Source organism: Primulina tabacum, chromosome 2, assembly GCF_025594145.1.
Source record: "Primulina tabacum isolate GXHZ01 chromosome 2, ASM2559414v2, whole genome shotgun sequence".
NCBI lineage: Eukaryota > Viridiplantae > Streptophyta > Magnoliopsida > Lamiales > Gesneriaceae > Primulina > Primulina tabacum.
In genome coordinates, this window is record NC_134551.1 from 29,242,307 (window position 1) to 29,263,564 (window position 21,258).

The 21,258-nt window shown below is 33.4% G+C and overlaps 2 pseudogenes; one reads left to right on the forward strand and one right to left on the reverse strand.

The window, feature by feature from the left end:
* The window catches only part of LOC142537617 (uncharacterized), a 37,644-nt pseudogene extending 22,013 nt beyond the window's left edge, over positions 1 to 15,631 (forward strand).
* Positions 3,944 to 9,327, reverse strand: LOC142537110 (uncharacterized; annotated as a pseudogene).
* Positions 15,632 to 21,258: the final 5,627 nt, after the last annotated feature.

The window sequence follows — 21,258 nt, forward strand, 5'->3', positions numbered from 1 at the left end:
GGTGCGCACACATGCGCGGGTTTGGCAGAAGACCCCGCGCATATGCGCGGCGTGAGGGCGCGCATATGCACGAGGTGTCCAGTAGCCAAGGGGATGGAACAGAACATTGCGCGCACATGGGCGACGTGAGCCGCGCACATGCGCGAGGTAGGCGACGTGAGCCGCGCACATGCGCGAAATGTCCAGAGAAGTTGGCGCATATGCGCCGGATGGAGGCTCGCATATGCGCGAGTTGCATTGCACGAGAAAGTAGGTCTCGCGCATATGCACGACGATGGGGCGCGCATATGCGCGAGCTGCCGTGAGTCAAACGCGCCGAGACATATTGTTTCGCGCATATGCGCCGAGTGATGTCGCGCATATGCGCGAGACGTGCAGGTTGAAGAATTAGCCACTTGCTTTACATGCACATAATGTATATATATATATATATATATATATATATATATATATACATGCAAATCTTCATTCAGCAGCCGAGAGATTACGGGGAAAAAGGCTACAAGTTGCTTTGGCGTGGGAAATTGAGATTTACGAGAAATCCGTCCATCAGATTTTGAATCCGACTTCAGTACTGAGTTCCTATCGACGCAGGCTATAACTGTACATAAGTTTTGTTACGTTTAGATATGATTTGAAATTATGGTATTGTCAGAATTAAATATGAATCCTATATGGTGTTTCTGATATAATAGACATCGTATAATTGAAGTCAGATTGAAGAACAGACTGTGTATGTATTTGTTATGATTTTCGGAGTTGATTTGATTGAGATTCTATATCAGAACTGTATTGTTATTGATTATAAGTTGTACCAATATTGATTATGAATTCGGGTATTATATCTGTGATGTTGAGATTGACGGGGTTATCGAGACTGTATTGTTATACCGTCGAAAATCAGTAAATTGATATTGATCAGATTCGGTAGTGATTTCGATTATATCGTGATATCGTCGATATGGATTAGATTGTATCTTGATTCGATATTGATCAGAGTATGTTTGATTTGAGTATTGATCAGACTAGATTTTGAATTGAGTTGCATATTAAGATTGTGCCTATGCGATATTGTATTTCAGATTGATATGGACAGATTTGACTTTGAGACTTCGACTTCGTCAGACCGAGAAGATAAAGGTATAAATTAATGTTGAGTTGGGATTGCACAACTCGAGTAAGGTTTGACTTGAGTCTCCCGAAATAACATATTTTATTTTATTGCATTGTTATTTGCAATTGAATGATATTGATATCTTTGATTTATTGATTGATGTACGGAGTCATAGGCGGATACGTCTAGTCATACACGAGTGATCTTGTGACAGAAGCGCCTGATAGTGGTGGGATCGCCACGGGCACATTGCACGATGTCACAAGATAGGATATTGGTGAAAATTCCAAAGTCTGTGACGGTTAGGCCAAGACACCGGACGTTTGGCTATATCGAAGTGGATAGAATTGGAGTTTCTTCTATTACTGGTGTTCGATATGGAAAGAGCCAAAGTCCGTGAATAAGAACATACCACCACCCCGATCGGGAGTGCAGGTGGGTGTATGTTCTTATTCCGATCGGGATTCCTAGATTAGGACTGAGTCGAGTCTGAGTCTAAGAATCACGGAGAGTGATTCATTGCTTGATATGGAATTATGTTCCTGATGATGATATATGTTTAGAATCTAATTTATTCTTGATATTGATTCATGTTTAGGATTATAATACATGTGATGAATATTTGATTCATGTTCGGATTTTGATACATGTTATGAATGTTTATTTCATGCTTTTATATTCTTTATATGAAAGACATGTATACATGATTTATACTGGGAATATAATTCTCACCGGAGTTATCCGGCTGTTGTCTTGTTTGTATGTGTGCATGACAACAGGTGGGACAGGATCAGGGTCAAGAAGAGAACGAGGCTGGACTAGATAGCGTGGAGATCCGGGCTCAGAAATAAATTAGGAGTCAGCACTGATATGTAGTTGAACCAAGTTGGATTATTGTAGACCATACAGGACTTGTATGTTTATATTTAATATGTAATTCAGATTGATTTACATAATGTTTTCCGCTTTGTATTTAAAAAAAAATTTAGACCCTGTTTATTATAATTGAGTAATTAGTCCCAAAGATGATTAAGAACTTGAGTAGCGTCCGGGTCCCCACATAAATGCTCAGAAAAATGGTTTACAGAATGCAGACAGACAAACGAGCCAAGCTAATCAAAAGATAGAAAATCCATTGATTCAAAATCTAGTTATTCTTATTATATATTTTTTCCTGATATATATATATTTTTTTCTTAACATCATGGAATCAGACTAAGTTTATGCTTCTTGACCACATATTTATTTAATTTGTACAATAAATTTCTCTCTCTCTTTCTTTTTTTTTTAATGAGAGATATATGGGTCGTAGCATATAACTTAAAAATCACATAGATCTTCAATATCTTTCTTTTTGTATTTTTCTCCTTTTTTTCAGGAAATATCATTTTTTTTTCAAAATAAAAACTCAAGATCTAAACAATAGATAGTCTCTCTCATGATCAATAAAGGCTCGAAAGCTGTTTTCTCAGTCCTCTCCACTCACTCACAAAATATGTGTGAGTTTAAAATTTTAGGCACTCTTATAAGATATATCTTGGGCCATATACTTTAATACCTGATTTTATCACAATTGTTAATAACTCAAAAAGATTTCATAAATCATATTTTTATATTGATCAGAATATTAAAATTGACTTTTTTTTTTCAAATAAAAATTTAAACATTCTTAAATAGATTAATGCATGTTCTAATTTAAATCTTTCAAACATGTAATGTATGATATTTTTGCAAAAATTACTAAGATACAAACAATAAACATGATTTTATTTTAAAATAATATATATTTTTTTTATTTTATTTTTTAAAATTTTTTTTAATTTTTTATTTATAAGTTTGTTCTCCACCCAATCAGAATATGACATTGTCCCTAATGTCAAAATAACTATTAATAAAGAGAACATAATGAAAGAGATATCACCTGGAGTTTTATTGAAGATAACAAATTGAAACAAACGCAAACCAATCCACGACTTTTGAATCAATGATCCAAAATCCTTTTCTTATTGCTTGATTGCGACCAATTGATCTTTGTTATCATCGGATCAGGCTTATGAACAAAAGCTTCCAAATCATCAATTAATTGGTCGGCAGTCGAAGAACAGATGAGCATCCGTCATGAATTTTCTGAAATGAAATTCTGTTCCACAGCTTTATCAAGAAATGTCAACAAACTGTCATAATAATTATTGATATTCAACAAGCCCACAGGTTTATTATGTATATTAAGTTGTGCCCAAGAAACAGTGTGAAAAATTTCTTCTAATGTACCAAAACCACCTGGTAGTGCGATAACAGCATCAGAATTTTCAATCATTTGAGTGATTCTTTCATACATAGAAAAAACTTTTAATTCATCCCCAATCGTAACACCTGTAATATTTCTTTCAGCTAAAGCTGTAGGAATAATACCCAAAACCTGACTACCTCCAAGATGAGCAGATATTGAAACAGATCCCATTAACCCAATATTACCTCCCCCATATACCAAGTGAATTTTTCTCTCAGCCAATATCTTTCCAAGATTATTCGCTGCTTCTACAAACACTTTATTTTTTCCAGGACTCGACCCACAAAATACACAAATATTTTTCAATGTTTGTGCAGAGGATCCAGCCATGTTTTTACTTTCTTTTTTTGTCTGCGAAAATAGAGAGAAAGATGAGAGATTTCATAGGGGTAATATGTTATAATGACAAAATTATGGGTCACAGCTGTAAACAGAATAAATAGTAAAAACAATAATGACACACATGCATATAAGAAGTAGTGTGATTGTAGCTCACAATTTTCCTCTGGTTTTACGTCCAGAAACGGCTTCAACGCCTTCTATGAGTCGAGGATATGCTTCCCATCCAATTTTCTTATAAATTGGCAAACAGGGTCTTTTTTAGTCGGATTCCCAAGACTATGATGCTCATCTTGAAATTGTTTCCATAAACGGAGAAGTTCAATATGCACATGTCCACTAGAATGCGTTTCAAGAGTCAATAAGATGTTATCTAAAGACTCCTTACTCAGTCCATTCTTAATGAAACCAATTTTATATTTTCTGTTATCGGAAACACATCCCAAAGATCTGTATCGTTTGTCACAAGTCCATGTTGCACACTTATGACAAATCCCTAACCTTTTGGCCCTTCGTTTTTTCGCATAAGTGATTTTTCTTAATCCAGACAAATACCGAATGAGCAATGTTTGTGGAACTTCTCCTCCTAATCGGACCTTAGCTTCTATTACAAGACGAATATCTTCTGGAATTCCTTTTTGCATTAGCAATCTCAATCTTTCACACCTTCCTACATAAATTTTTCTTAGAACATTTTCAGAAACAGAGGGAAAATATTTACAAATTTTTTAGAGAATTTCATCCATTTTGAAAAGAAAAGAAATGATTTTTTTTTTATTTTTGTGACAGCAATTGTGGGAAACTGATTTAACCGACTATGAGAGTAACGGAGTACCGTTATCCTCCATTTAACCGGGAAAATAAAAAGATTAAGAAAACCTGAAATAAAAACAAAAAAACTTAAATGCAACACCAAAAAAATAAAAAAAAATCAAGGATCAGAAAGGGAAATAAACTCTTCTTGAAAGATTTCATTTTCTAAAAATGGTTTAAGCCTTTGTCCATTTACTTTAAAAATATCACCATTTTTAGGATTTTCAATATTCACAGCTCCATAAGTATACACATGCTTTACAACATATGGGTCTGTCCATCTTGATCGTAATTTACCTGGGAATATGTGAAGTCGAGAATTATAAAGCAAAACTTTTTTACCAATCTCAAAAGATTTTCTAAGAATTGTTTTATCATGAAATGATTTGATTTTTGCTTTATAAATCCTTGAATTCTCATACGCGTCATTTCTGAGTTCATCAAGTTCATTAAGTTGCAATTTACGCAATTTTTTGGCATCATCCATGCTTGAATATAAAGTTTTGATCACCCAATAAGCTTTATGTTCCAATTCCACAAGCAAATGACAATGTTTTCCATAAACCAACCTATAGGGAGACATATTCAATGATGTTTTAAAAGCTGTTCGATATACCCAAAGTGCATCATTAAGTCGTAGAGACCAATATTTTCTATTTGAGTTAACAGTTTTTTCCAAAATTTGCTTTATCTCCCTATTAGCTAATTCAACTTGTCCATTTGTTTGAAGATGATAAGGAGTAGTTACTTTATGAGTAATACCATATTTTTTCATTAATGAAGCAAATGGTTTATTAACAAAGTGAGTTCCCCCATCACTTATCATGGCTCGAGAAATTCCAAATCTACTAAAAATATTTTCTTTTAAAAATTTGATGATGATTTTATGATCATTTGTTCGACATGGAATTGCCTCTATCCATTTGGAAACATAATCAACTGCAACTAAAATATACAAGTATCCAAACGACGGTGGAAAAGGTCCCATAAAATCTATTCCCCAACAATCAAAGATTTCAATTTCAATAATAGGATTCAAAGGCATCATGTTTTTTTTTGAAATCGCACCCAATTTTCACAGATCTTGCAGATTTCGTGGGTGTCTTTAAACAAAGTGGGCCAATAAAATCCACACTACAAGATTTTTGCAGCTGTTTTATTTGAAAAAAAATGTCCTCCGCGTGCTTCTGAATGACAAAATTTAATGACACTACTTACCTCATTGTCGGGTATGCAACGTCAAAAAATTTGATCCGGACAATACTTGAACAGATACGGATCATCCCAATAAAATTTTTTTACCTCATTCAAAAGTTTTCTTTTACCTTGGGAACTCCATTGCGGTGGCATTTTTCCTGTCACGAGAAAATTTACTATGTTAGCAAACCAAGGTGTAGTAGTAACTTGAAAATAGATGTTCATCAAGAAAATTATCGTTAATTGGTGTCATTTCACAAGATGATCATGTTACTAGTCTCGATAAATGATCGGCTACGACATTCTAGGTTCCTTTTTTATCTTTGATCACAATGTCAAATTCTTGGAGCAACAAAATCCATCGTATCAGTCGTGGCTTTGCATCCTGTTTGGTCAACAAATATCTAATAGCAGAATGATAAATAAACACAATAGTCGTTGATCCAATCAAATAAGAACGAAATTTATCTAATGCAAATATTACAGCAAGTAGTTCTTTTTCAGTTGTGGAGTAATTCATTTGAGCATTGTTTAAAGTTCTACTTGCATAATATATCACATAAGGCTTACCGTTTCTTCTTTGACCCAATACTGCACCGACTGCATAATCACTCGCATCGCACATGATTTCAAATGGTAAAGACCAATCAGGAGGTTGCATGATAGGAGCTGATGTTAAATGTCGAATGATTTTATCAAAAGCATTTTGACATTCTTGAGTCCACTCAAATGCAGTGTCTTTTGTTAAGAGGTTACAAATGGGTTTAGAGATTAAACTAAAGTCCTTTATAAACCTCCTATAAAATCCAGCATGTCCCAAAAATGAGCGAATTTCTTTAATGGTTTTTGGAGGGGGTAAATTGGCAATGACATCAACTTTGGCTTTATCAACTTCAATTCCATGAGATGACACGACATGTCCCAGAACAATCCCAGAAGTAATCATGTAATGACATTTTTCCCAATTTAAAATAAGACCTTTTTCCTCGCATCTTTTTAAAACTTTTTCCAAATTTTCAAGATATTTATCAAATGTATTCCCAAAAACAGTTAAATCATCCATGAAAATCTCCAAACAATTTTCAACCATGTCGCTAAAAATGCTTAGCATGCATCTTTGAAATGTTTCTGGGGCATTGCATAATCCAAATGGCATCCTTCTAAATGCAAATGTTCCAAAAGGACATGTGAATGTAGTTTTATCTTGATCTTCGAGTGCAATGGGAATTTGATAATAACCTGAATATCCATCAAGAAAACAGTAGTATGGATGACCTGCTACTCTTTCTAAAATTTGATCCAAAAATGGTAATGGAAAATGATCTTTTCTAGTGGCGTCATTTAATTTTCTATAATCAATACTCATCCGCCAACTAGATGGGAATCGACTTGTTAACAATTCACCTTTTTCATTTTTTATCACTGTAATACCAGATTTTTTTGGAACTACTTGTGTTGGGCTTACCCACTTACTATCAGAAATAGGGTAGATAATCCCAACATCAAGTAGTTTGAGAACTTCAGTTTTCAAAACATCTTTCATGTGTGTATTTAATCTCCTTTGTGGTTGTTGAGATGTTTTAGCATTTTCTTCTAAATGAATTTTGTGTGTGCAAATTAGTGGATTAATGCCCTTGAGATCTTTTAGTGTCCAACCAATTGAATTTTTATTTCTTTTAAGCATATCAACTAATTTACCTTCTTGATCACTTTCTAGTTTGGAAGAAATTACCACCGGATATGTTTCATCTTCTCCAAGAAATGCATACTTCAATTCTTCTGGCAAGGGTTTTAACTCCAATATGGGTGGTCGTCTTTGTTCTCATATTTTGCATCAATTTCTTTCTCTGATCCTGGTAACGAGTGATACCTGATAAAATCTTCAAGATCAATTTCAATATTTTCTTTAACAGTTTCAATTGAACAAATATCTAATTGATCACGAGTACTCTCTTCTTGAATGTTTTCTTCCACAAGAGTTTCAATAAGATTTTCATCTTTATTTTCATCTCCTTTTGTCATGTGGTTGCTTACAAAGATTAAAAACATTGAGCTCCAAGGTCATGTTACCAAATGACAACTTCATTATTCCATTCCTTGCAATTTATAAGAGCATTAGAAGTTGCTAAAAATGGACGACCCAGAATTACAGGAATTGCATTACAAGCTTCGATAGGTTCTGTATCTAAAACTATGAAATCGACAGGATATACAAAGTTATCAACTTGGACCAATACGTCTTCTACCATACCTCTTGGCACTTTAACAGATCTATCGGCAAGTAAAAGTGTTACCGAAGTAGATTTTAACTCGCCTAGATTGAGTTCTTGATAAACTGAATATGGAAGTAAATTCACACTAGCTCCAAGATCAAGCAAGGCTTTTTTAATCTTTCGTTCTCCAATAATACATGAAATAGTAGGACAACCAAGGTCTTTGTATTTCAAAGTATTATTATTTTGAATGATTGCACTTACTTGTTCGGCTAAAAATGCTTTCTTTTTTACATTCAATTTTCTTTTCACAGTGCACAAGTCTTTCAAAAATTTGGCATATGTTGGTACCTGTTTTATTGCATCTAATAAAGGAATATTAACTTTTACTTGTTTAAAAATATCATATATATCATAATTCAAATTTGATTTTTTTGAATTTTTCAATGCATGAGGGAATGGTGGTGACACTGTTTGTTGAACCTCCTCTTCGCAAGTTATGGGTTCCACTTCCTTACCCTTTGGAGTTGATTTATCATCATCTTCACAAGGTTCAAGAATGGATTTTTCCACAACCTTACCACTTCGAAGGGTAATAACAGATTTTACCTGATCCATCGATTGAGTTCCAGAAGTTCCAGTTTGTGAATGATGATCATTGGGATTAGGCAGAGGTTGTGAAGGAAATTTACCTTTTTCATAAACATTAAATGCAGATGCAAATTTAGCAAGAGTATCTTTCAAATCTGTCATGGTTTGAGCAGTTTGAGTATTGATAGACTCTTGCTTTGCAATGAAAGAATTCAATGTATCTTCCAAATTTCTTTCAGGTGGAGGAACATAAGGTGCATAATTTTGAAAATTTTGTTGATTTTGGAAATGTGGTTGTGAAAATTGTGCAGCATTATCATTCCTCCAACTAAAATTTGGATGATTTCGCCAACCTGGATTGTAATTTTGAGAAAATGGTTCAAAATTTGGCCTTTTGAAATTGTTCAAAACATTGGCTTATTCATGGAGACATTCTTTAAAAGAGGGCAAAGTGGGACAATCTTTTGTAAAATGATCACTTGTATCACAAATGTGACACACATTTCTTGAACAGATTTTAATTGACCATTCTTTTTCAATTCAAGTGCCTCAACTTTTCTTGCCAAAGAGGTAAATCTAGCTTGAAGATCATGTTCATCTTTGAGAGTGTATATACCTCCACCAGATGTAGGAGATTGAATCTTGTTTGATGGTTCGATTGTACCTATAGTGTCCCAATTTTGAGCATTTTCAACTAATGAATCGAGTTACTCAATTGCCTCGTTTGGATCTTTATCTTCAAATGTTCCATTACACATAAATTCAACCATTTGCCTATCTTTAGGTGTTAAGCCTTCATAAAATTGAGAAACAACTCTCCAAATTTCAAAATCATGATGTGGACAAAGATTAAGCAATTCTTTGTATCTATCCCAACACTGATAAAAAGTTTCTCCTTGTTTTTGAGTGAAAGTGATGATTTGTCTTTTGAAAGAATTTGTTCTATGAGATGGAAAAAACTTTTTCAAAAATTGTTGTTGCAATTCATCCCAAGTTCGAATGGATCCCGATCTAAGATTTTATAGCCAAGTTTTAGCTTTATCTTTTAAAGAAAAAGAAAAAAGCTTAAGTCGAATGGTGTTCATGCTACAATTTAGATCATTATATGTGTTGCACACTTCTTCAAAATCTCGTAAATGCATGTATGGATTTTCAGAATCTAAGCCATGAAAATTGGGTAAAAGTTGGATAATATCAGGCTTAAAATTGAAATGAGATGCATCAGGGGGAAAAACTAGACATGAAGGTGCACTAGTACGTGTAGGATTCATGTGATCTCTAAGTGTTCTTCGTCTATCATGATCATGTTGAGATTGAATTTCATCTTCATTTTCTTGGATGGGTTCTTCCGCCATGTTTTGTAAAAATAAAGGGTTATTTCGAATGAGTCGACCACTAAGTGTACGTGACCAAATGCTCATGCAAATGCAAATGCAAAAGAATAAAAACACACAAAAGCAATAAAAATTCAAATAAAGAAAAATAAAATATAAACAAAATTAAATAGACTTGAAATTAAATTATACTTCCCCGGCAACGGCGCCAAAAACTTGTTGTCACTTTGATTGTTGCACTCCCAAGAGCAGGTTGTCCACAAGTAGTATAATTCGGTGAGTCCGATATCGTATCCACAGGGAAGCTAAGGTAATTACAAGTCCACTACAATGTCTTTTTGTTTTGTTTTTGTTTTTGTTTCTTTTTAATTTTAATTGTTTGAATCTTAAATGGGTAAATTTTAATTGTTCAAATTTTAATTTAAGTAGTTGAGATTAAAGGATCCACTCTTGGTATTTTAATAAAGTTAACATTAACGAACAATATTGAAATCCACTTAATAAAATGGTTCCAATATATTAAATAATCATATTTATATTATGTTATATATTATTATCTTATAAGTATATAATATATACCAAAACTTATAAATGTGGTCAAGTATTTATTGTGCTATATATATTTGTAAACACTAAATCAAGGTTTCCAATTTAAATAGTTTGTAAAACCAAACAAACATTTAAATGGTACCAATAAATTAATACTATGATATATTCATATATAATAAATCAAGGAATCCAATTTAAATGGTTGGTAAAACCAAACTAACATTTAAATGGTTCCAAGAATTTAATATTATAATATATTTATATATAATAAATCAAGGCATCCACTTTAAATGGTTGGTAATATCAAACTAACATTTAAATGGTTCCAAGAATTTAGTGTAACATATAGCAACAATAAATCAAAACTCCCACTTATAAGTAGGGTATAAAAATGCTTAAAGAAATAAATATAACATAAACAATAAATAATGATTAAATAATATAAAACATAGATTCTTACTTTTTAATAACCTTATTATCATGCCAAGAGTTTCACCTTATCATCTCAACTTTAGGAAGTTGGCTATTCATTATTCAAAGTGTAAAACTTTGAATATGAAATTAACATGCTAATTGTATTTAAATGAAAAAATAAAGAATAAAATATAGAGAGAAATATTATGACTCAAAGGTTTGTTCATAGAATGAGGGATATCTCAATACATTACAATGCACCCCTACTTATAGCCAAATTTGGGGAGACAACAATAAATAAATATTTTTTTTTACACATAAGTCTTCATTGGTGTTCCAAGATATTATATTATATTACACATCACTTTTGAAAATCTTCTTTTCCGAATTTGCTTCTTCACATAAAAAGAAACATGTGGATAATTGAGTTGTCTAGTTGTGGTATTTTTTTCAGACCATTTGACCAAGTAATTTGAGAGATATGGTCAAAATACTAGAGCATGGTAAAACTGCCACTCCTTTGATAACTTTATTTGTTGTGTAATTTGATCCCAATTGTGAGAGGATTTTTATCTCATGCTTGCCACCAATATTGTAGATATTAACATCAACTTTCTACAGGTCCAAGAATCATCTTAATCTCATTTGCAACGCCAAGTTCATTCTTGTTTTATCGAACCTGTAAAAAATAGTAAAAACTTGTAATTACACAACAACTTATATTTTATACAATTTATTATAAAACATATAATATTTAAACATTTAATAAAACAAAAACTATATATTTATATTATAAAACATTTAATTAATGTACAATTTTTATGTTTATCATTGGTCCAAGTTGATAACTTTGTATATCCTGTCGATTTCATAGTTTTGGATACACAACCTATCGAAGCTTGTAATGCAATTCCTGTAATTCTGGGTCGTCCATTTTTAGCAACTTCTAATGCTCTTATAAATTGCAGGAATGGAATAATGAAGTTGTCATTTGGTAACATGACCTTGGAGCTCAATGTTTTTAATCTTTGTAAGCAACCATATGACAAAGGAGATGAAAGTGAAGATGAAAATCTTATTGAAACTCTTGTGGAAGAAAACATTCAAGAAAGGAGTACTCGTGATCAATTAGATATTTGTTCAATTGAAACTGTTAAAGAAAATATTGAAATTGATCTTGATGATTTTATCAGGTATCACTCGTTACCAGGATCAGAGAAAGAATTTGAGGCAAAATATGAGAACAAAGACGAACCACCCATATTGGAGTTAAAACCCTTGCCAGAAGAATTGAAGTATGCATTTCTTGGAAAAGATAAAACATATCCGGTTGTAATTTCTTCCAAACTAGCAAGTGATCAAGAAGGTAAATTAGTTGATATGCTTAAAAGACATAAAAATGCAATTGGTTGGACACTAAAAGATCTCAAGGGAATTAATCGACTAATTTGCACTCACAAAATTCACTTAGAAGAAAATGCAAAAACATCCCAACAACCCCAAAGGAGATTAAATCCACACATGAAAGATGTTGTGAAAACTGAAGTTCTCAAACTACTTGATGTTGGGATTATCTACCCTATTTCTGATAGTAAGTGGGTAATCCCAACACAAGTAGTTCCAAAAAAATCTGGCATCACAGTGATAAAAAATTAAAAAGGTGAATTGTTAACAAGTCGAGTCCCATCTAGTTGGCGAATGTGTATTGATTATAGATAAAACTACATTCACATGTCCTTTTGGAACATTTGCATTTAGAAGATCAAGATAAAACTACATTCACATGTCCTTTTGGAACATTTGCATTTAGAAGGATGCCATTTGGATTATGCAATGCCCCACCAACATTTCAAAGATGCATGCTAAGCATTTTTAGCGACATGGTTGAAAATTGTTTGGAGATTTTCATGGATGATTTAACTGTTTTTGGGAATACATTTGATAAATGTCTTGAAAATTTGGAAAAAGTTTTAAAAAGATGCGAGGAAAAAGGTCTTATTTTAAATTGGGAAAAATGTCATTACATGATTACTTCTGGGATTGTTCTGGGACATGTCGTGTCATCTCATGGAATTGAAGTTGATAAAGCCAAAGTTGATGTCATTGCCAATTTACCCCCTCCAAAAACCATTAAAGAAATTCGCTCATTTTTGGGACATGCTGGATTTTATAGGAGGTTTATAAAGAACTTTAGTTCAATCTCTAAACCCATTTGTAACCTCTTAACAAAAGACACTGCATTTGAGTGGACTCAAGAATGTCAAAATACTTTTGATAAAATCATTCGACATTTAACATCAGCTCCTATCATGCAACCTCCTGATTGGTCTTTACCATTTGAAATCATGTGCGATGCGAGTGATTATGCAGTAGGTGCAGTACTGGGTCAAAGAAGAAACGGTAAGCCTTACGTGATATATTATGCAAGTAGAACTTTAAACAATGCTCAAATGAATTACTCCACAACTGAAAAAGAACTACTTGCTATAGTATTTGCGTTAGATAAATTTCGTTCTTATTTGATTGGATCAACGACTATTGTGTTTACTGATCATTCTGCTATTAGATATTTGTTGACCAAACAGGATGCAAAGCCACGACTGATACGATGGATTTTGTTGCTCCAAGAATTTGACATTGTGATCAAAGATAAAAAAGGAACCGAGAATGTCGTAGCCGATCATTTATCGAGACTAGTAACATGATCATCTTGTGAAATGACACCAATTAACGATAATTTTCTTGATGAACATCTATTTTCAGTTACTACTACACTTTGGTTTGCTAACATAGTAAATTTTCTTGTGACAGGAAAAATGTCACCGCAATGGAGTTCCCAAGATAAAAGAAAACTTTTGAATGAGGTAAAAAACTTTTATTGGGATCATCCGTATCTGTTCAAGTATTGTCCAGATCAAATTTTTTGACGTTGCATACCCGACAATGAGGTAAGTAGTGTCATTAAATTTTGTCATTCAGAAGCATGCGGAGGACATTTTTCTTCAAAGAAAACGGCTTGCAAAAATCTTGCAGTGTGGATTTTATTGGGCCACTTTGTTTAAAGACACCCACGAAATCTGCAAGATCTGTGAAAATTGTCAAAAATTGGGTGCGATTTCAAAAAGAAACATGATGCCTTTGAATCCTATCATTGAAATTGAAATCTTTGACTGTTGGGGAATTGATTTTATGAGACCTTTTTCACCGTCATTTGGATACTTGTATATTTTAGTTGCAGTTGATTATGTTTCCAAATGAATAGAGGCAATTCCATGTCGAACAAATGATCATAAAATCGTCATCAAATTTTTGAAAGAAAATATTTTTAGTAGATTTGGAATTCCTCGAGCCATAATAAGTGATGGGGGAACTCACTTTGTTAATAAACCATTTGCTTCATTATTGAAAAAATATGGTATTACTCACAAAGTAACTACTCTTTATCATCCTCAAACAAATGGACAAGTTGAATTAGCTAATAGGGAGATAAAGAAAATTTTGGAAAAAACTGTTAACTCAAATAGAAAAGATTGGTCTCTGCGACTTAATGATGCACTTTGGGCATATCGAACAGCTTTTAAAATATCATTGAATATATCTCCCTATAGGTTGGTTTGCGGAAAACATTGTCATTTGCCAGTGGAACTGGAACATAAAGCTTATTGGGCGATCAAAACTTTTAATTCAAGCATGGATGATTGCAACAAATTGCGCAAATTGCAACTTAATGAACTTGCTGAACTCAGAAATGATGCGTATGAGAATTCAAGGATTTATAAAGCAAAAATCAAATCATTTCATGATAAAACAATTCTTAGAAAATCTTTTGAGATTGGTAAAAATGTTTTGCTTTATAATTCTCGACTTCACATATTCCCAGAAAAATTACGATCAAGATGGAAAGGCCCATATGTTGTAAAGCATGTGTATCCTTATGGAGCTGTGAATATTGAAAATCCTAAAAATGGTGATGTTTTTAAAGTGAATGGACAAAGGCTTAAACCATTTTTGGAAAATGAAATCTTTCAGGAAGAGTTTATTTCCCTTTCTGATCCTTAAATTTTTATGTTGCATTTAATTTTGTTTGTTTTTATTTCAGGTTTCCCTAATCTTTTTATTTTTCCGGTTAAATGGCGGACAACGGTACTCCGTGACTCTCATAGTCGGTTAAATCAGTTTCCCACAATTTCTGATACAAAAATAAAAAAAAATCATTTCTTTTCTTTTCAAAATGGATGAAAATCTCTCAAAAATTTGTAAATATTTTCCTTCTGTTTCTGAAAATGTTCTAAGAAAAATTTATGCAGTTAGGTGTGAAAGATTGAGATTGCTAATGCAAAAAGGAATTCCAGAAGATATTCGTCTTGTAATAGAAGCTAAGGTCCGATTAGGAGGAGAAGTTCCACAAACATTGCTCATTCGGTATTTGTCTGGATTAAGAAAAATCACTTATGCGAAAAAACGAAGGGCCAAAAGGTTAGGGGTTTGTCATAAGTGTGCAACATGGACTTGTGACAAACGATACAGATCTTTGGGATGTGTTTCCGATAACAGAAAAGATAAAATTGGTTTCATTAAGAATGGACTGAGTAAGGAGTCTTTAGATAACATCTTATTGACTCTTGAGACGCATTCTAGTGGACATGTGCAAATTGAACTTCTCCGTTTATGGAAACAATTTCAAGATGAGCGTCATAGTCTTGGTAATCCGACTAAAAAAGACCCTATTTGCCAATTTATAAGAAAATTGGATGGGAAACATATCCTCGACTCATAGAAGGCATTGAAGCTGTTTCTGGACGTAAAACCAAAGGAAAATTGTGAGCCACAATCACACTACTGTTTATATGCATGTGTGTCATTATTATTTTTACTGTTTATTCTGCTTACAGCTATGACCCATAGTTTTGTCATGATAACATATTACCCCTATAAAATCTCTCATCTTTCTCTCTATTTTCGCAGACCAAAAAGAAATTAAAAAAATGGTTGGATCCTCTGCACAAACATTGAAAAATATTTGTGTATTTTGTGGGTCGAGTTCTGGAAAAATGAAGTATTTGAAGAAGAAGCGAATAAACTTGGAAAGATATTGGCTGAGAGAAAAATTCACTTGGTATATGGGGGAGGTAATATTGTGTTAATGGGATCTGTTTCAACATCTGCTCATCTTGGAGGTAGTCAGATTTTAGGTATTATTCCTACAGCTTTAGCTGAAAGAAATATTACAGGTGTTACGATTGGGGAGGAATTAAAAGTTTCTTCTATGTATGAAAGAATCACCAAAATGATTGAAAATTCTGATGCTTTTATTGCACTACCAGGTGGTTTTGGTACATTAGAAGCAATTTTTCACACTGTTTCTCGGGCATAACTTAATATCCATAATAAACCTGTGGGCTTGTTGAATATCAACAATTATTATGACAGTTTGTTGACATTTCTTGATAAAGCTGTGGAACATAATTTCATTTCAGAAAATTCACGACGGATGCTCATCTGTGCTTCGACTGCCGACCAATTAATTGATGATTTGGAAGCTTTTGTTCATAAGCCTGATCCGATGATAACAAATATCAATTGGTCGCAATCAAGCAGTAAGAAAAAATAGTTGGATCATTGATTCAAAAATCGTGGATTGGTTTGCGTTTGTTTCAGTTTGTTATCTTCAATAAAATTCCAGGTGATATCTCTTTCATTATGTACTCTTTATTAATAGTTATTTTGACATTAGGGACAATGTCATATTCTGATTGGGGGGAGAACAAACTTAAAAATTAAAAAAAATAATTAAAAAAATTATTTTAAAATAAAAACATGTAAAATTATTTTAAAATAAAAACATGTTTATTGTTTGTATCTTAGTAATTTTTGCAAAAATATCATACATTACATGTTTGAAAGGTTTAGATTAGAAATTGTAATAATCTATCTAAGGATGTTCAAATTTTTATTTGAAAAAAAAAAAATCAATTTTAATATTTTGATCACTATAAAAATATGATTTATGAAATCTTTTTGAATGATTAACCATTGTGATAAAATCAGTTATTAAAGTATATGGCCCAAGATATACCTGATAAGAGTGCCTAAATTTTTTTAAACTCACACATATTTTGTGAGTGAGTGGAGAGGATTGAGAAAACAGCTTGCGAGCCTTTATTGATCATCAGAGAGGCTATCTATTGTTTAGATCTTGTGTTCTTAATTAGTTTTTGAATGATTAACCATGATGATAAAATATAAGTTGTTGTGTAATTATAAGTTTTTACTATTTGTTACAGGTTTGATAAAACAAGAATAAACTTGGCGTTGCAAATGGGATTAAGATGATTCTTGGACCTGTAGAAAGTTGATGTTAATATCTACAATATTGGTAGCAAGCATGAGATAAAAATCTTCTCACAAGTGGGATCAAATTAAGCAACAATTAAAGTTACCAAAGAAGTGGCAGTTTTACCATGCTCTAGTATTTTGACCATATCTCTCAAATTACTTGGTCAAATGGTTAAAAAAATATCACAATTCAAACAACTCAGATATCTACATGTTTTATTTTATGTGGAGAAGAAAATTCAGATTGGAAGATTTTCAAAAGTGATGTGTATTAAAATATTAATTTCTTGGAACACCAATGAAGACTTATGTGTAAAAAATAATATTTTATTTTTGGTTGTCTCCCCAAATTTGGCTATAAATAGGGGTGCATTGTAATGTATTGAGATATCCCTCATTTTATGAACAAACCTTTGAGTTCATAATATTTCTCTCTTTTTTTTTTCCTTTATTTATTCATTTAAATATAATTAGCATGTTAAATTCATATTCAAAGTTTTACACTTTGAATAATGAGTAGCTAACTTTCCAAAGTTGAGATGAAAAGGTGAAACTCTTGGCATGATAATAAGGTTATTAAAAGGTAAGAATCTATGTTTTATATTATTTAATCATTATTTATTGTTTATGTTATATTTATTTCTTTAAGTATTATTATACCTTACTTATAAGTGGGAGTTTTGATTTATTGTTGCTATATGTTACACTAAATTCTTGGAACAATTTAAATGTTAGTTTGGTACTACCAACCATTTAAAGTGGATGCCTTGATTTATTATATGATTATATCATAATATTAATTTCTTGGTACCATTTAAATTTTTGTTTGGTTTTACCAACCATTTAAAGTGGATGCCTTGATTTATTATTTATTAATATCATAATATTAATTTCTTGGTACCATTTAAATGTTTGTTTGGTTTTACCAACCATTTAAAGTGGGAACCTTGATTTAGTGTTTACAAATATATATATAGCACAAATACTTGACAACATTTACAAGTTTTGGTATATATTATATACTTATAAGATAATAATATATAACATAATAAAAATATGATTATTTAATATATATTGGAACCATTTTATTAAGTGGATTTCAATAATGTTCATTAATGTTAACTTTATTAAAATACCAAGAGTGGGTCCTTTAATCTCAACTACTTAAATTAAAATTTGAACAATTAAAAATTACCAATTAAAGATTCAAACCATTAAATAAAAAAAAACAAAAACAAAAATAAAAAAACATTGTAGTGGACTTGTAATTACCTTAGCTTCCCTGTGGATACGATATTCGGACTCACCGAAATATACTACTTGTTGATATCCTGCTCTTGGGAGTGCAACAATCAAAGTCGCAACAACCATCTAGAAAGTGCCTCAACTTTGCTCCAGCATCATTCGCAATTAGGGGCACGAAGTGGCAACCCCTCTCAAACTTACGGATGAACTCCGTAACAGTCATATCTCCTTGTCTCAGGGTCATGAACTCCCTGGTCAATCTGGAACGCATCTCATCAGTAAAATATTTGGAGTAGAATACCTCCGTGAAGCGCGTCCAACTCAATGTAGCCAAGTTCAGGGCTACTGATGCTCCTTCCCACCATAACGGGCATCTCCTCCGAATAGATAGGTGGCACAACGAACTCTGTCCGCATCTCCAAGCTCCATGAACTCGAAGATAACCTCGAGGGACTTAATACAGCCCTCGGCAATCATGGGATCTATCGTCCCTGAAAACTCCTTCGGCCGCATCTTCATAAACCTCTCATAAGTAGCCTCGGGCCCTGTCGGCCTGGCTGCCACAGCATTGTTCCCCGCAAAATGTGCGAAGAGCTGAGTCATCCCAGCTAACATCTGGGCATTCATGTAAGGTGGAGGGGGTGGAGGTCCATTCCTCTCCTGCCTCTGATCCTCCCTGTCCTCCTGGTGAGGCTCATCATCTCTCGTACGCTCAAGAATGCGTCTAGGAGGCATACTGTTCCATACATAACCCATACGTAATTAACATGCATAATCACTATTATTTCTTTAAATTTAAATAAATACTGAATAATCAAAATCTGAACGTAAAATATTTCATGAAAACATGTTGTTAAAATATTTCATGCTGTAAACGAAATGCGTAAAAGTAAAACTTACAGACCGAAGACGTGACTTTGTGAGCTTCTCGAGGTCAGTAGTAGTACAACCCTTTACAAGAACATAGGCTCTGATACCAGCTGTAGAGGCCCGAAATTCATACTTGAAAATTTGCGGAATAATTTAAAATTTTCTCTTTAAATAAATAAAATGCTTCATTCATAAAATATACTAGTAAAAAGATTCAATGTTTAAAGTAGTAGCGGAAGTAAATATTTGTTTCAAAGCAACAACTTAAAATAATTCATCGTGATAAAATGGGTTTGCATAAATTAATAAATAAACTGATAAATGAGTCCTCGGATTCCTACTACTGCCGACCCAAGATGGCTCACTGGTCCACGCCCTCGATCCCGACCTCCTCAGTACCTACAACAATCAAGTCTAGTGAGTCTAAAGACTCAGCATGCATATATCGTAGATAACAAGTAAATATCATAAAATTTCATATCGTGTAAAGATATCATGTCGTAAAGCATAACGTGAAAATATCTTGTCACGAGTAATTATAAATACGTGCATAACTGAACTGAAAATCGTAAGTGATATGTTTGCTCGAAAGAGCCCTGTCATGAAATAGCATATAATAATTTTCTGTTGAGAATATGTTCTACACAGGTGGCCCATAACGTGAAATGAATCGTCTGATCAGACTAAATCACGGTATACTGGGCGGTAGAGATCATCACAGCCCTTGGACTGGATATCCGTACCAATACATGAACATGAACCAGTCAGTGACCACCGGATGAAGTAATAATCCCATGATAAGCTGCAATCCCAGGAGTGTGAAGTGGCCACAAGCAATATCGCATATATCTCAAAAATGAACATTTTATATTTTTATGCACGTAATATAATTAAATATCATGTTTTATTTTACCAAATGGGTTGGACCGTTCCCAGGCTCGCTGCGACCTAATTCTAACATGAAAAACATGCAAATAACTTGACTTGACTATGCAAATAACTTAACTTGACCAACGCTTCAAAATCGAACTAAAAACGAGACTATTACGCCCAACAAACTTAATATTTAACCATGACTCCGTACCAACCCGAACCATCATTTAGTCATGATTAAAATACACCTAATATACTGGAAAATAAATCCCTAGGGCTGTAATACACGAAAATTATGCATGGAGGCCAAAATCATGAAACGCTCTTTCGAGAGTCACATTGGCACATTGCACCGTAAATTCTCGTACAACCTCAAAACTTAACCAAATCACAAACGGCCAAAAACATGACCTTCCTAACTCCATAAGGCACTGTCCAGTCCAAGGCCATCGGCTAAAAGCCATCCAAGAACTCAAACGAGCCTCTGAACTGAAGCACAAAGTTGCTGTCAAGAAAATTACAGCAGTAGCTGTTGCGCTTCATTGCGTCGTTTGCAAGGCTAATGGCCATTGGGGCTTGAAACACCGACCAGAGCCTCTTACCAATATCCTAAGGTATGGTTTGAACCATGGCTAAGGGCCCTAGGCCAACCACAATTCCAGCCAACACCTACGACAATACAAGCTTCACCCGAGAACACACACATGGCAAGCGTGGGGGTGTTACTTGTTTTGCTGTCAAATGAAGGATACAATGGCTGTGAGGTTAACCATGGTCCATGCTAGACATGCTAAGGTGTTGTATGAGTCATGGCTAAGGGCTAGAAGCCAACCACAACCCACTTGACACCTCAAAACCGAAACTCAACACACTCAACAAAAACAAGAATTTTAAAACCGAAAGGGGCTGTTCTTGTTTGTTTTGAAAATCGATGGGACCATGAACCAAGCCATGAAATGGAATCTTGGTCACGTCTTAGACATGTCAAGGAGAGGTTCTAACCATGGCTACAGCCCCTAGGGCAGCCAAGATCAGAACACTTGCCTTTGACAAGCAACACAAAAATTCGAGACTCAGAAA